This window comes from Neofelis nebulosa, chromosome 4 (genome assembly GCF_028018385.1).
Source record: "Neofelis nebulosa isolate mNeoNeb1 chromosome 4, mNeoNeb1.pri, whole genome shotgun sequence".
In the NCBI taxonomy this organism is placed as follows: Eukaryota; Metazoa; Chordata; class Mammalia; order Carnivora; family Felidae; genus Neofelis; species Neofelis nebulosa.
In genome coordinates, this window is record NC_080785.1 from 145441146 (window position 1) to 145455177 (window position 14032).

General features: G+C 43.1%; 1 protein-coding gene across 12 annotated transcripts in view; it reads left to right on the forward strand.

Annotated features, from left to right (window-relative positions):
• The first annotated feature begins 4968 nt into the window (after nucleotides 1-4968).
• Nucleotides 4969-14032, forward strand: part of ERC2 (ELKS/RAB6-interacting/CAST family member 2) — a 936036-nt gene continuing 926972 nt past the window's right edge. For 6 of the 12 annotated variants that reach the window (XR_009260861.1, XR_009260860.1, XM_058726513.1 and 3 more), the window contains exon 1: nucleotides 4970-5306. The gene's annotated coding sequence lies outside the window, so the exon portion shown is untranslated. Of the gene's footprint in view, nucleotides 5307-14032 lie in introns of all 12 variants that reach the window. The other 6 variants (XR_009260858.1, XR_009260859.1, XM_058726510.1 and 3 more) reach the window with 3 other exon arrangements.

A 14032-nucleotide genomic window follows, 5' to 3' on the forward strand; every position in this document is an offset into this window, starting at 1 on the left:
TGCAGAAAGAAGGGGAGGTCTAAGGGATGGGCAGTATATCATGGAAAATGCCATAAAGAAATAGACACAGGCCAGGCTCAGGGCTTGGCGTGGCCATCTGCCACATTTTCCAGAAGCAGAGTAAGTAATACCCAATAACTATGAGAGTATCTACTTATGAGGTTTCCCCCAGGTTTGTTTTCTTTGGGAAATCTGGTAGCTAGGCAAGTTCAGCCTTTGGATTCTAGTGAACTGGAATGAAGGGCATTGTTTGTTTAAGCATGAAGACGATGGCTTTTCCAATCAGGGAGTAATTGTGGCTGCAAGGAAAAGAAACTTGCTCAAGCTACCTGAGGCAGAAAAAAGAAAGGTACACATCTATTGGAGGGACACAGGGGCCTCTCATGGAACCCAAGGACATCAAGGGTGGCCAGATTTTATGAGTGGCCAGAATTGTGGAAATGGAAAGTTATTAGAAACCAAGGAACTAAAGCAATTGATGTAATTGTACATTATATGAACACTAACCAACATTTTTGCAAGCCCCTGAAAGACTTGCATACCTTGAGATTACAGATTCATAGGAAACTCTAAATGGGGAATTAATAAATGTTTAATTATGAATGTCTACAAAATATAACTTTATGGTTTTTCATATTTACAAACATTTCATTCCATTTGAAAATAATTGTAGGTTAGATTTCATTCTCATCTCACAATAATTCTTGAGCATGCTCTATGATTATGGACAAATCATGGCCACAAGTGAATATAATGAATTAGCCAAATAATTTTAAAAGGAAAGCTAAAAAACCTTCAAAAATTTCCACCTGGAAAAAAACATTTTGATGGTCCTGGATTTTGATATGCTTGCTATGATGCTTAGGCCTACAAAGTCTTAAAACATTCATGGCAAAGAGAATTGGCTTAGATTGGTTTAGCAAAACAAATAGGTTGGCTTCCTAAGCGTCAGATGATTATTTCTGATCCAATTAACTGTGGTGGTGTTGGTGCTAGTGACTCAGTTCATTGGACCTTTTTTCTTTTATGGCAGCCCAATGATGTTTCTCTTGAATAAAACTTATCCTGTTGAGAGACATGTACAAATAACCGCATGCCTAAACCAAATAATTGTGAGTTGTTTAGGGATTTTGTTTCTCATCTAACTAAATTCTTCCCATGGCTAATGACTGTACTGGGTTACTCAGCCATGCCTATGACTCTAATTACCAAATGTGATGACTTCCAAGCACAGTCTTCATATTTCTCTCATCTGACTTCAAAGCACACTGAGATAGTCACCTTCCGGATATTTCCACCATGAGGTCCTTGGCACCACAAATTTAGAAAGCTCCAACTGAACCCATAAATTATTCATAAATTTTCATAAACCTATATCACCCACCCCCCACCTTTATTTCCAGTCTTAGTGAATGGCACATTATCCACTTGCCCAAACCAGACTCCTGGGAGCATTCTTATATCCTCCTTCTTGTCCCATATCCAATCACTCACTAAGTCCATTTGATTTTGTCTTGTTGATTCTGGAGCCAAACTGCCTCATGTTGGAAGAAGCAATTGAGAGGATATGATCACCATTTGACCCATAAGTTGGACCTGGGTTATTTGAGGCTCCTTATCTGCTTCCCAGTCCTTAGAATGTACACTCTTCCCACTGTTCCCACAGTAGGAGCCATTTCAAGGCTTTAGCCTTGAGAGAATAAGGTGTTGAAAGCATTTGGACAGTATACATGACTGAATGCAGTTAAGGCCTTTACATAAACTTTTAAGATTCTAATGGGCAGGTGCAGAGATTTACTCATCTTGCAATCACTGGAGACAAGCCTTGTATGTAAGGTCCCTTGCTTATTAAACCTGCCACCTACCAAACTGGACTGGTCTGCCTCTTTCTTTGGCCTCTCCTTGCTCTCCACATAGGGGGGCCAGTTTGGGAACCAACACATGGGTTTGAATCTCAGTCCTGCAACTTCTCTATGTATAAAAGAGAGAGATGTTGTTGTTGTTGTGTATTATGACCCTATATCATTGTGCAACAAGAACAGTTGTTTCTAACCAGTGCTCAGTTCCTGGGCCACTTGGCCACGATGTCTATCTATTGGGCAGGATTATGAGGATTGGCAGTGGTGAATGAACATATTGGGGAACATGGGGCTATAGATATAGTGGTGTTTTTCCATTGGAGAGATTTTATTACTTTTTTCTACTTGGTTCAAAAAATATGCATAGGAGTATACAGTTTTCTTTTTGCTTCAGGCTCTAACGTGGCACTGGGCAGAGCTGACAAAACTGGTTGATGGAGAAGATGTGTGGTATAAGCAAAAGGGGGAATCAGAGATGCTTCTAGGTTTGGACCTGAGCAACTGGATAAAGGGTAGTGTCATTAATCTAATCCACGACCTTGGGAGAGAAGAGATTTGGAACATAAAAACCCAGAGTCCTGTTTAGAACAAACCAAGTTGAGATGCCAGTTAGATACCCACATTGGGGTTATCAAGTAAGAAGTCGGATACTCAAATATTTTAGATCTTTAGGAATCTGAGTTTCTGTCTACATAGCTATTCTCCTTTCTGCAGACCGGCAAAGGTCTTAGAGCTCATTTCTTAGTGACTTCGGCATCATGGTTTTCGTGCCCTAGTTCTGATTTGGGCTACAAGCTCACCGTTCAGTACCCACTGGCTGACTCATTCCAATGGCCCAGTTTCAAATATTCTGGAGAGAGCTTATGACAGCCCACCCAGGGGCAGGTGTTCTCCAAAGATTTGATCTCCTACAGTTGGATTCACAGAGTATGCAGGCTGCTGCTCTGGGCTGAGCACAGGGTGGGACAGGAAGGGTGGAAATTTGATGACATTTCCTTGGGAAGCCATTCCCTGAACTCCAGGGAAAAGATTGGCTGTCCTTCTTATATGCTCCTACAGCACCCAGAGCTTTGTCCCTTCATAAGTGGTATTGTAATGGCCTGTTTTCTTGCCTGTCTCTCTTGCTGTACTGTACCTTAAGATCCTTTAGTCCAGGGGCAACTTGGTGGCTCAGCCAGTTAAGCATCTAGTCTTGATTTTGGCTCAAGTCATGATCTCATGGTTTGTGAGTTCCAGGGCCCATGCTGGGCTCTGCCCTGACAGTGCAGAGCCTGCTTGGGATTCTCTCTCTCCTCCCTCTCTGCCCCTCCCAACTCATGCTCTCTCTCATTCAAAATAAGTAAACATTTTTTTTTTTTCCAAAAACACCCTTTAGGTCAGGTTTTAATTTTTCAGATGAGAAAACTAAGTCCCAGAGAGGATAAAGACAACTTACGATCCCTAAAACTTCCAGTCCTTGTTTTACTACATAAAGTTGTTTTCTATTTAAAGTGATTATTCTTAACTTTCTCAAGGACTCAATGGGAAAGAAATCTGTTGAGAACCATAGATCTTCTCTCTGGGGGAAAAATGTACATAGGCATATAAACAAGAAGTTGTCCCTATGAAGTCCAATGATTCCTGTTTAGAACCATGGATCAAAGGAAAAGAGACTGGGTGGACGAGAATAGTGAATTTTAGGTATAGATTTAAATATAGTCTCAGCTGGGTATGTTACCTGACTTTTCTGAAAGACAGAAACATCTTACAGAGTTTTTGTGAGAGTAGTGGAGAAATGTGAGTGGTGCACATAGGAGGTAGTCAAGAAATATTGGTCACAATTCAAAAGATAAGGGATTTTAGGATTTCTCAAAGGACTCTCAACAAGGTCTATCTATCTATCTATCTATCTATCTATCATGACTTTTTGGCAGAGGCTGTCAAGGATGTACATGGGAAACTAAACACAACAGATGTAGCTTGGTTTTACATTGGAGCACCTGGGTCAATCGAATAAGTGCAGATTTCTTGTGACTGAGAGAAAGAATAAGGTAAGGGCAAAGAGGTCTCAGGGAATATGAGTCTGTGAAAAACTATAAACACCACAAGTGTAAAAGGAAGGCTTAAGGAACAGGGCATTTGGGTAGAGTCGACTTCCTCCATTTAATATTTGAATTCCCATCATGGGAGGAAGGAAGGAGTCATCCATAGTCATTATGCTGATTCCACACCTCTGCTTATCCAGACATCTCATGGCTGGATTTAGCTTCATTTGCCCAAGCTTCCCAGCAGGAAACATTTAGATCTGGCCACTGAAATTGCTGGCAGCAGACTCATCAGGACAGAAAGGAAATCACTGCTCCAGTCTTGCAAATTGACTACTCAGTGAGAGACCAAATCTGGAGCTTCCAGTGAGGTTTGGAGTCCCCTCCCTAATACAAAATGGTAGTGGCTGGGGCTCCAGACTTGGCTGGAAGCTTTTTCCAATGAAAAACGTGTCCAAACTCCTGCTGCAAATTATCTTGAGGTGTATACATGTGTGTGTGAATGAACTCAGACGCCATCTTTCTACCTTAAACGGGATGATGCACGCACATTGCAGGGCACAGAGAAGGCACTCAATGAATGGCAATGATGATGATGGTGATGATGATGATGATGATGATGATGATGATGGTGATGATTTTTTTTTTTCCTTGCTCCCTTTTTCATCTTCCATTCGCTGTTCTCCTTAGGAGAACAAGAAAGTAAAAAATCTTATGAAGTCCTTCACCCTCCTAAAGAAGATTAAGTTAATAGGGTGCCAGGGCATGGGAATCTCAACCTCCCCTCCCCCCTAAAGCTTAACTTAAAAGACAGTATGCATCTCCTCTACCAAGTGCCATCCCTGCCCCTGTCGCCAAAGCCACTTGACTAGTCCCAGGAGTGCCTGGCTGCTTTTGGAGGGGGATACCCGGTAAGGGGCGTCGGGGAGAGGAGAATGAGGGCCACGTGCATCAAGACGGCCTCCCGGGAGGAGGCGCTTCGAAGACCCCCGCCACCCAGGGCCAGGCGCTCTCTGCTGCCCCCCGCGGAGGCGCCCGCGTCCCAGCCCCGGCCCCCCCAGCGGCTCCTCGGGAATGCTGGGAATGTGAGTCAGGGCCGCGGCGAGCCGGCGAGCGCGCGGAGCGGCCGGGCGGGGGGCCCGGCGAAGCGCAGCCCTGGCAGCACCGCGCGAGCGCGCGTCTCGGGACTGCGGCGGGTGCCGCCCCCTCGGCCGTCAGCCCCGCCCGGCCCCGCGCCCGGCCCCGGCTCTCGGAGCGGTGCCCTCCCTCCCCGCCCCGCTCCTCCTCCACCTCCTCCTCCCGCTCCTGCTCGCTCAGGCTCCGGCTCCGGCGCCGGCTCCAGCTCCTCCCGGCCGCCCGGGGCCAGGGCGACGTGAGGTTGTAAAAATCCATGTGGGACGGCCCCGGGGCGAGCATCGGAAAGGTGAGACGTCGACGCCGGGGCCGGGGCCGCTGGGCACCCGGCTCCCTCGGGGCGCCCATGCCGGGCATCCCTCGTGCCGGGTCCCCCTCACTAGTGGGGAGCTGCAATGCGTTATCACAGGGAGCCGAGGGGTGAACCATCCGCCTCCCCCGGGGCTTTCTGGGGGGGGGGGGGGGGAAAGGATGGGGCGGCCTAAGGGCGGATTTGCCTTGATGTAGAAACCCCCGGATTGGAACAAGTGCACGGCTTGCACTGGCGCGCGGGCGCCGCTCGCTCGCCCCGGCGGCCCGGGCCACCTCCTGCAGTCCCTCTCCGGCAGCCACCCTCACTGCCATCGCCTTTCTTTTCTCCAGCTCCCCTCTTTCGCCTGGCTTTCCCCCCCTTGCCTCGAGGGGTGGGGTGTACGCAGGGGCAAGGGTCTGGGGGAACCCCAAGCAGAACAAAGTGGAGAAAGGTGGAGCCCCAGCCCAGGGGGGTGGGGTGCCCGACTGCCTTGGTGGGCTCCGAGGGGAGCGTGTTAAAAAAAAAAACCCGTGTCAGGGAAAATGAAGCCGGCTTTACTGGGGAGGGGTAGAGGGTGGTGGTGTATGAAAACGAATACGCTGTGAAATTAAACTGAACGGCATTCCTTTCCTCCCCTCCCCATCTCCGAATTATACAAGACAAGGGGTACTTAGAAGGTTGTGCCTTATTTTTTTCTTTCTTTCTTCTTCTTCTTCTTCTTCTTCTTCTTCTTCTTCTTCTTCTTTTTTTTTTTTTTTAATTTCGTCCGAGCGTTTGAAAGATCGTCTTAGGACAGTGAAGATTAAGGACTGCTTTGGTGCGGGTTAATAAAACAGCGCTCATAAACTCTCGGATCGACCCGGGCTTATTTATTTTGTACTTGAGGGTCTCTGTTCTCCTTTCCAGAGAGGGAGGGTCTGCTCTGTTATGAGCAGATCGATTTTAGGCGGCTACCTGCCTTTGCTGGATGAAAGGCAATTTACTCCCAGAGTGGTGAATTGTCAGGTCCCTCTGTGATTGACAGTCACACCTGCCACTTATGTGGGCAGAACGGGGACCGGTAAAACCTCAAGAGCCAATCAACGCTCGGGAGAGGAGGGCAGCTCCCACTTGTCATGGTTAGTTTCCTGGTTGGCTTTTTAAATCAGTGGTTTTACTTAACCATTGGTTTCCACCAGGTATGAGGTTCCAGCTGTGAGAGGCAGACAAGCGGGAGGAAAACTCTTCGAAAATGGGCTCAGAAGCAAGTATACTTGACTTGTGTTTGTTTCTTCTCTGCCCCTTCCTCCCCTCACTAGTTGTGGTAGTTGGGGATGCTCAGGCCATTGGCTTCAAAAAGATGAAATGGATCTGTGTAAAAAATAATGCAGTGGTGTTGGGGGGGGGAGTATTGGGGGGTTAGAATTGCCCACCTATTTCTCTAGAATTGCAGACTTCTTTATAAGTGACACCATTTACTGTTGAGCTATCTGGAAAAAGGGTGTGGCACTTTGTCTCCTATGGTCACTCTTGTCCTTGTAAAGTCACATAGTTTTTCGGTATATAGTACTTGGTTCTTGGCTCTATTAATGGATTTATAAGATATTTTTGAAGCAGACAAGCATGCCTTGTTAGGATGACCACGGATTGAAGGGATTCTGTTAGTTTTTGACAGTGTAACTCAACTTCTGGAAGTGAGGGCTTGCCTTCTTCACTTACAGTTTGGCTGTCAGTTTGGAGGTGGCAGTGGGGTCAAGCCAGATCATTTCTGGAGGGTAGAAGAGTTTGCTTTTAAGGTGAGTTTGCTCCTAAGGTGAGCCATCTTGTCTGTCTGCCTCTGTGCTTTAATAAAAGCCTTGCACAGTTTGGGAGGGTGATGTGTGGATGGTGATGGAAGCATGGTTTCACCAGCAAGATGTTCATGGGTGGAGGGAGTGTGGTCTCAATTCTCTATTAGTGAAAGCCTTATTTTTTTCAGTGCCCTTTTCCTGAATTCACTAGAAAAGTTACTGATCAGATAGCTGTTACCTTATAGAAGCTGTATCTGGATGTGACTATAAAGCTGTGCATTCAGTGTTTTGTGAACAGATGGTGAGTCAGAGTATACTGATTAGGGTGGTTATCATGTAGGAGCCAGGTTTGTGAGGGTAGTATTATTACTATTATTGCTATTGCATATGCTAGCACTTTGTGGAGTATTTTACATACATTATCTTTTAAAAAACTTTCAGAGATCCTATGAGGTAGGTGTTATTATTACCTCCAAATTATAGATAAGGAAGCTAAAAGGAGTTTTGTATCGTGTCACAGTTTAGTGGAAGAGTGATCTCTTGAGTACAGGTTTCTCTGACCCAGAGCCTGTGACCTTGGCTATGGCCTTGAATTCGAATTTGGGTTGTGCTGTCTATGTGTCCGTTCTGAAGTATGGACTCTCCCAGCATACATAGGGCCTGTTCTGTTAAGAGTCCATTGCGATGTTAATGACCTTTGCACTGTCCTATGTGTCTTGCCACTCTGAAGGCTGTCACTTCTTACCAACAGGCAAATTTAGTAACTTCGTGTATTATATATTTCTGGTAGGCCAACTTTAGCTGAGTGGAAATTGGTTCCAAATGTAATGATGATTATTTAAAAGAAGATAAAACAAAACAAAACCCACACTCTTCTATTTTTATTGATACCTTAAACTTCCAGTTGGAGTTTTGAATAGGTATTGGTTGAATACATGCTCTTATTCAGTTGGCTTTTTTTCCCCCATTTGCTAAGGGAGTGGAATTTTATTTTCTCTTTCACTTACAAAGAGACTCTTTTTCATTAGTGAGTAAATATAATTGTATTTAAAATTATTCTATTAAAATAGTATGGCCTCCTTATTTTATTTTGTTGGAAAGGCCACAAGACTTAAGCCTTATCAGCGTCTTCCCATTGGTGAAACTCAATGGTCATGGTTTGCCAAAACAGATACCCTCAAATATGAGTTTAAATGAATGGAATCCATAAATTCACCTCAACAGACAGTCTTTGACTTTGGTGATATTGACTTTGTATAATCTACATTTTTGTTTGTTTTATTACAGACACCCTTAAACACCTTTTATCAGATAAGAAGTTAACATTTTGGCTGTTATATGGGAGACCTACTTGCCAGTCAACAGTTTAGTTTCAGCAATGTTTATATTATTGCTTGATACTTTGTTGTGACTTTCTTTTAGAAAAATAAACAAATGGAAAATGAAAAAGCACTGATATTAATGGGAATGTAGGTCTCATAAATCTAAAACAGTTGATCCAAAGACAGACATCATTGGATGTACCAAAGACAGATATGCTTCACACTGTTCTTTCTTATGTGAAGAAAAGGAACAAAGTGAATCAACATGTAAGAAATGCTAAAATACATCAATTGATAGAAGTTATATTAGGCAACTTTTGCTCTGTGTCAAAACTTTTTGACTTTACAGCAACAGGTATTAATTCTCACACTCCTGAATTTTTAAGTTGACTGCGATTTGGTTGATCTAGGCTGGGCTCTTGGGATGGCTGTCCTGTGGGCTACATGTTGGGTTCTGGTCTGTTCCCCATGTGTTCTTGGGCCCAAGCACAAGGGATCACAGCTACTTAAGGCATGCCCCTCTTGTGGCAGGTACCTGGATTTGATAGCCAAGTCAAACTGCACAAGCAAATGTCATTTTCACTAATGACCTTTTTAGACATAGCATGTCACATGGTGAAGATCAACATCCATGGGTAAAAGTAGATTCTGCCCATAGTAGAGGAGGGAATATTTGATGAACTGTAATCTGAACTCCCACAGCTTATAAAAAGTAATGTGTGTTAGAGAATTTTATAATGTTTTTCTTCTTATTCTTAGGGAATACAATCTGCATCCTCTCTGTCCCACAACTAGCTTTATGACATATAAACCTAACGTTTAACTTTTACATTATAGGAATATACCATATTTGATTCTAGAGGATTGACTATAAATGTGAGTATGGAATGTACATGAATTACTTAAATTATCAAGGCACTGTTTATTAGAGCCTACTGTGTTCCAAGAGACGAGCCTCAATGGAATAATGAACATAGGAGTTTTTGTCTGATGTGGGTTCTGCCACCATAGAACTTATTATTAGGGGTAGGTGTCAGGAAAGACTTCTTGGATGAAATGGCATTTTCCTGGACCTTGAAGCAGAGATAGTGTTGGAAATACATATAGAGCATATAGATAAGTATATAGTAGAAATGTAAGGAGAACATCTAGATATAATGAGTTATTCCATTTGATCAGAGGGTAAGATAAGTGAGTAATAATAACAACAGTAATTATAATGGTAGTAATTACATCTCAACCTTTATTGAGCTGTTAACTACTGTGCTTAGCACTTTACCTAAAATGTATAATTTAATACTATGATGGACATTACTGATTGCCTATCCAATATTCATTCTCTCCTTTCTAACTAAAAGAACCTCAATTTTGTTTGAGATGGAAATATGCCCATCTCACTCTCCAAGACTCTTTTACAGCCTAGAGTGGCCATGAGACTCAGGTCTTATAATGATGTAAGTGGATGTTGTTGGATGAGGGCTTTCCTAAAAGCTTAGTGAGGAGGACACATGTGGCTAGTATACCGCAACAGCTTTGGCCCCTTTCTGCTTCTTGCTCCTGGGAACATAGGTGCAGTGCCTGAAAGGGCAGCAGCCAACTACCGCAACAAAGATATTAAAAATGGCAGAACCATTTTTAATGGTTCCATGGTTCCATTTTAATGACAGTTCCGTAAAAATGGAACCTGGAAGGATCTTGATCTCAATGATGTCATTGAGCCATAGTACCAGCCTAGACTGACTTCTCCCATACTTCTTATTGCATAAAACAAATTACCTCCTTACTTGCAAGCTGCTATTTGTTGCTTGTAGTCAAACACAATCCTCACTGTTACACACTCTCAAGAGGCTCTCAAAGTAGATGCCATCATACTGTTTTAAGGGTGAGAACATTGACACTCAGATTAAGGAACTTGCAGATCTAGGATTTATTACTATGTTATTTTGACTTCCAGGCCCATCATCTTGCCTTTGGCCCGGCAGGATCAGTACTACAACAGAGATAATGTAGGTTGGAATAAAATTGAGGTAACTGCATTCCAGGTTGAAAAGTTTGAGTTTATTTCATGGGCTAGATAGTATAAGATGATTTGAAAAAGAAAGATTGGGGGTTAGAAGACCATTGAGGCCTAAGCATGTGGCACCCAGTGCTTTAGTGTGAATGAAAGGTGGCGGAAAACTGGGCATGAAGCAAAGCTGGGCACATGAGAAAAGAATGAAATTGAGTGAATACACATCCTAGCTGGCTGTTAACCTGTAGTCTTCTGAGAACAAAATGAAAGTGTCCTGAAGGTTAGTATTAACTTCTACTAATGGCTTCACATTTTCCAGGAAATAAGGAATGAGTAATGTAGAGCATTGCTAATGGGATCTGAATCATTATTTAGTGCAGTAGGGTGGGGACTACTTACCGTCCATACCATTTATTGTGTGACATGATTTTGGTCTGGGTCTGGCTCTATTGTGCCAGTTAAAGAGAGCAAAGATGAAGGGTAAGGCCAGAGGGTGGTGCAGCTGTACAACAAATCTATCAATGGACTTATTTCTACATCTGGTAAACATTCTGGAGCTTTCCTGGGGGTGGGGTGGGGTCACTTTAACTTCCTGGGCCTCCTTCCCCCCTCCCCCACCTCTACTTTTTTAATCTGTAAAACAAAGGATTTGGTTTACATTAGTGGTTTTTCTAATGTTTTTCAGCTGTAGAAACTTTTTTTGTGTTTCCTAAATAAAAGCTTATCTGGACCCTCAGTATAGTTATAGAAAAAAAATCAGAGTTGCTCTCAAAATTCAGAGTCCAGGTTTGTGTTGTTTGAGATATCTTCATGTTTAGGCCACTGCTCTAAAAAACATCCTCTGAGGTCTAGGATTTGAGAACCTTAGAGCTGTCTAGTTGTTTTATTGGAGCATTCTCTTTAACAAATCCTTTTGTTATTCCACAGCTTGTTGGTCTTAGTATCACCTTTGGTAGAGATTGTTTATGTTCACCCTAGCTACTTTTCTCTCCTTCCAGGTGTATGTTGGAAGTGACTAGTGTCACTTCTATGCTAGAATATTTACTTTCCAGTGTGAGACCGAACAGTGCTTGCTTTCTGCTGTGATAGTTATGGAAGCATGTGTTGAGATGGAGTCTTCATCTGCCTGAGTCCCTTAGTCACTAAATGAGCAACTGGCATTGGACATATAATGAGACCAAGAAATAAACCTTTGTTATTTTAAGCCATTGAGGTTTTGTGATTGTTTGTTGATGTGGCACTCTTTTTAAAGCATAACCTTTCTGATAGATTATCTTTTAGTACGTGTGCCAAACTTCAAGTATTTTTTTTAAATATATGAAATTTATTGTCAAATTCACTTCCATGCAACACCCAGTGCTCATCCCAAAAGATGCCCTCTTCAATACCCATCATCCACCCTCCCCTCCCTCCCACCCCCCCATCAGCCCTCAGTTTGTTCTCAGTTTTTAAGAGTCTCTTATGCTTTGGCTCTCTCCCACTCTAACCTCTCTCTCTTTTTTTTTTTTTCCTTCCCCTCCCCCATGGGTTCCTGTTAAGTTTCTCAGGATCCACATAAGAGTGAAAACATATGGTATCTGTCTTTCTCTGTATGGTTTATTTCACTTAGCATCACACTCTCCAGTTCCATCCACGTTGCTACAAAGGGCCATATTTCATTCTTTCTCATTGCCGTGTAGTACTCCATTGTGTATATAAACCACAATTTCTTTATCCATTCATCAATTGATGGACATTTAGGCTCTTTCCCTAATTTGGCTATTGTTGAGAGTGCTGCTATCAAGTATTTTCTTTTGTATGAGATTTTATTTTAATGTAATCTCTACACATAGTGTAGGGCTCGAACCTGGACCCTAAGATCAGGAGTCACATGCTCCACCGACTGAGCCAGCCAGGCACCCCATCATTTAACTGTACTTTTTAAGTGTCTTATGGCTCAACCTGAAACCTGGCCAACTTGTCCTTACTTTATGGTTAGGAAAGCAGTGGGCAGACATCTGCGTCAGCTGCCTATGCAAGTCTCCATACTAATAGATTTCTTGAATTGGAATACTTACGTTTAGTAACATTCTCTTTTATGTAAAAAGAAGTCTGAAGATATATTGTGTAGTGCACCTTACTTTTATTTAAAAAAGGCTTTAACTTAATGCCTTGTTATTTTTTTATTTTTTAACTTTTTTTAGAGTGAGAGAGAGAAAGCTAGAGAGTGAACAAGGGAGAGGGGCAGAGAGAGAAAGAAAAAGAATCTTAAACAGGCTTCATGCTCAGTGCAGAGCCTGACATGGGGCTCAATCCCAGGACCCTGGGATCATTACCTGAGCTGAAATCAAGAGTTGGAGGCTCAGCTGACTGAGCTGCCCAGGTGCCCCCTTCCCTGTTGGTTTTTTAGGTAATAGAACCTCAGTGGCTTGGGAAAGAATAATGATTATAAGTTACCATAATAATGGCTACTATTGATTGAATAATCATTCATTGATTTGTGAAATACTCATTGAGCACCTACTATGTGATAGGTACTGGGGGGTATAGAGGTAAACCAGAGATAGTTCTTCATTTGGAGCTCACACTCTAGTTGGGAGTTGTAGCTAAGTTAGCTCTGTTCTGTGAAGGATACCATTCACTGAACATTTATTATGTGCTAGGTGCTTTATATTCCTCATTTCAAACTACCTATAATGGTAGGTATATTATTCCCATTTTGTAGATGAGGAAACTGAGGCTCAAAGAATTTGCTAAGCTCTATGAAGGGAAGAGCTTTTGCCTTTTGCTGTATCCCCAGTGCCTAAAAGAGTCTTTAACACATAGTAGATGCTCAAATAAATATCTGTTGATTGAATAAATGAACAGAAGGATTTGCTCAAAGTTAATGCTGTGGCAGATCTAGAAACTGAACCTGCATCTGCCTGACCCTCAAGGTTCCTAAATTATCGCTTGCCATCGTGGTAGTAGTCTATGGCCCCTTGATTACAGCAGAAACAACCCTGAACCCAGTGTCAGTGCAAAGGCACCAGGAAGAGCCAGGTTGGCTTTCTTTCACTGCTCGGGCTGAGTCCTCTTTGTGATTTGCTATTCACTGTGCCTCAGCTGGGGAAGGTCAAGGCTACAACCACACTGACTTAATTGCTCATATAAATGGTCACCCCTCTCTTGGGCCAGTTCAGCTTCTGCCATTGTCAGATTGCCTTAGTCCTTGGCTGGTCTGTTTCCCAGCGTTGTGCCTCAGGTTGTGCTTTTAACTTTTGGGCATTCCTTTTCCACTTCCATGTTTCAGATTTATTGCTTTGAAGTTCCAGGAAATCTCTAGTTGCTGGCACCTAGTGGGCACTCAACAAAATTAAAAAGAGAATGAAGAGAAGTGAAAGAAAGGCAGCCAGCACTTTCAGGAAGGAACTAAGTGATTACTTTTTCTTGGAAGTTAATAGTGAGATTGTGGCCCCAGTGGATGAAAAGTGTGGGTTGGGTCGGAGGGCATCTCTGGGGTACACCTGTGGATGAAAGGCCAGTGACAGTGATCATAGATGCCTTATACAAGCAGCTGTACTTTGCCATGGTTTGTTCTTTAGATTCTACATTTTGCTCACTTGATTCTCTTATATGTGTGCAGTGTTTGCACGTGTGCAT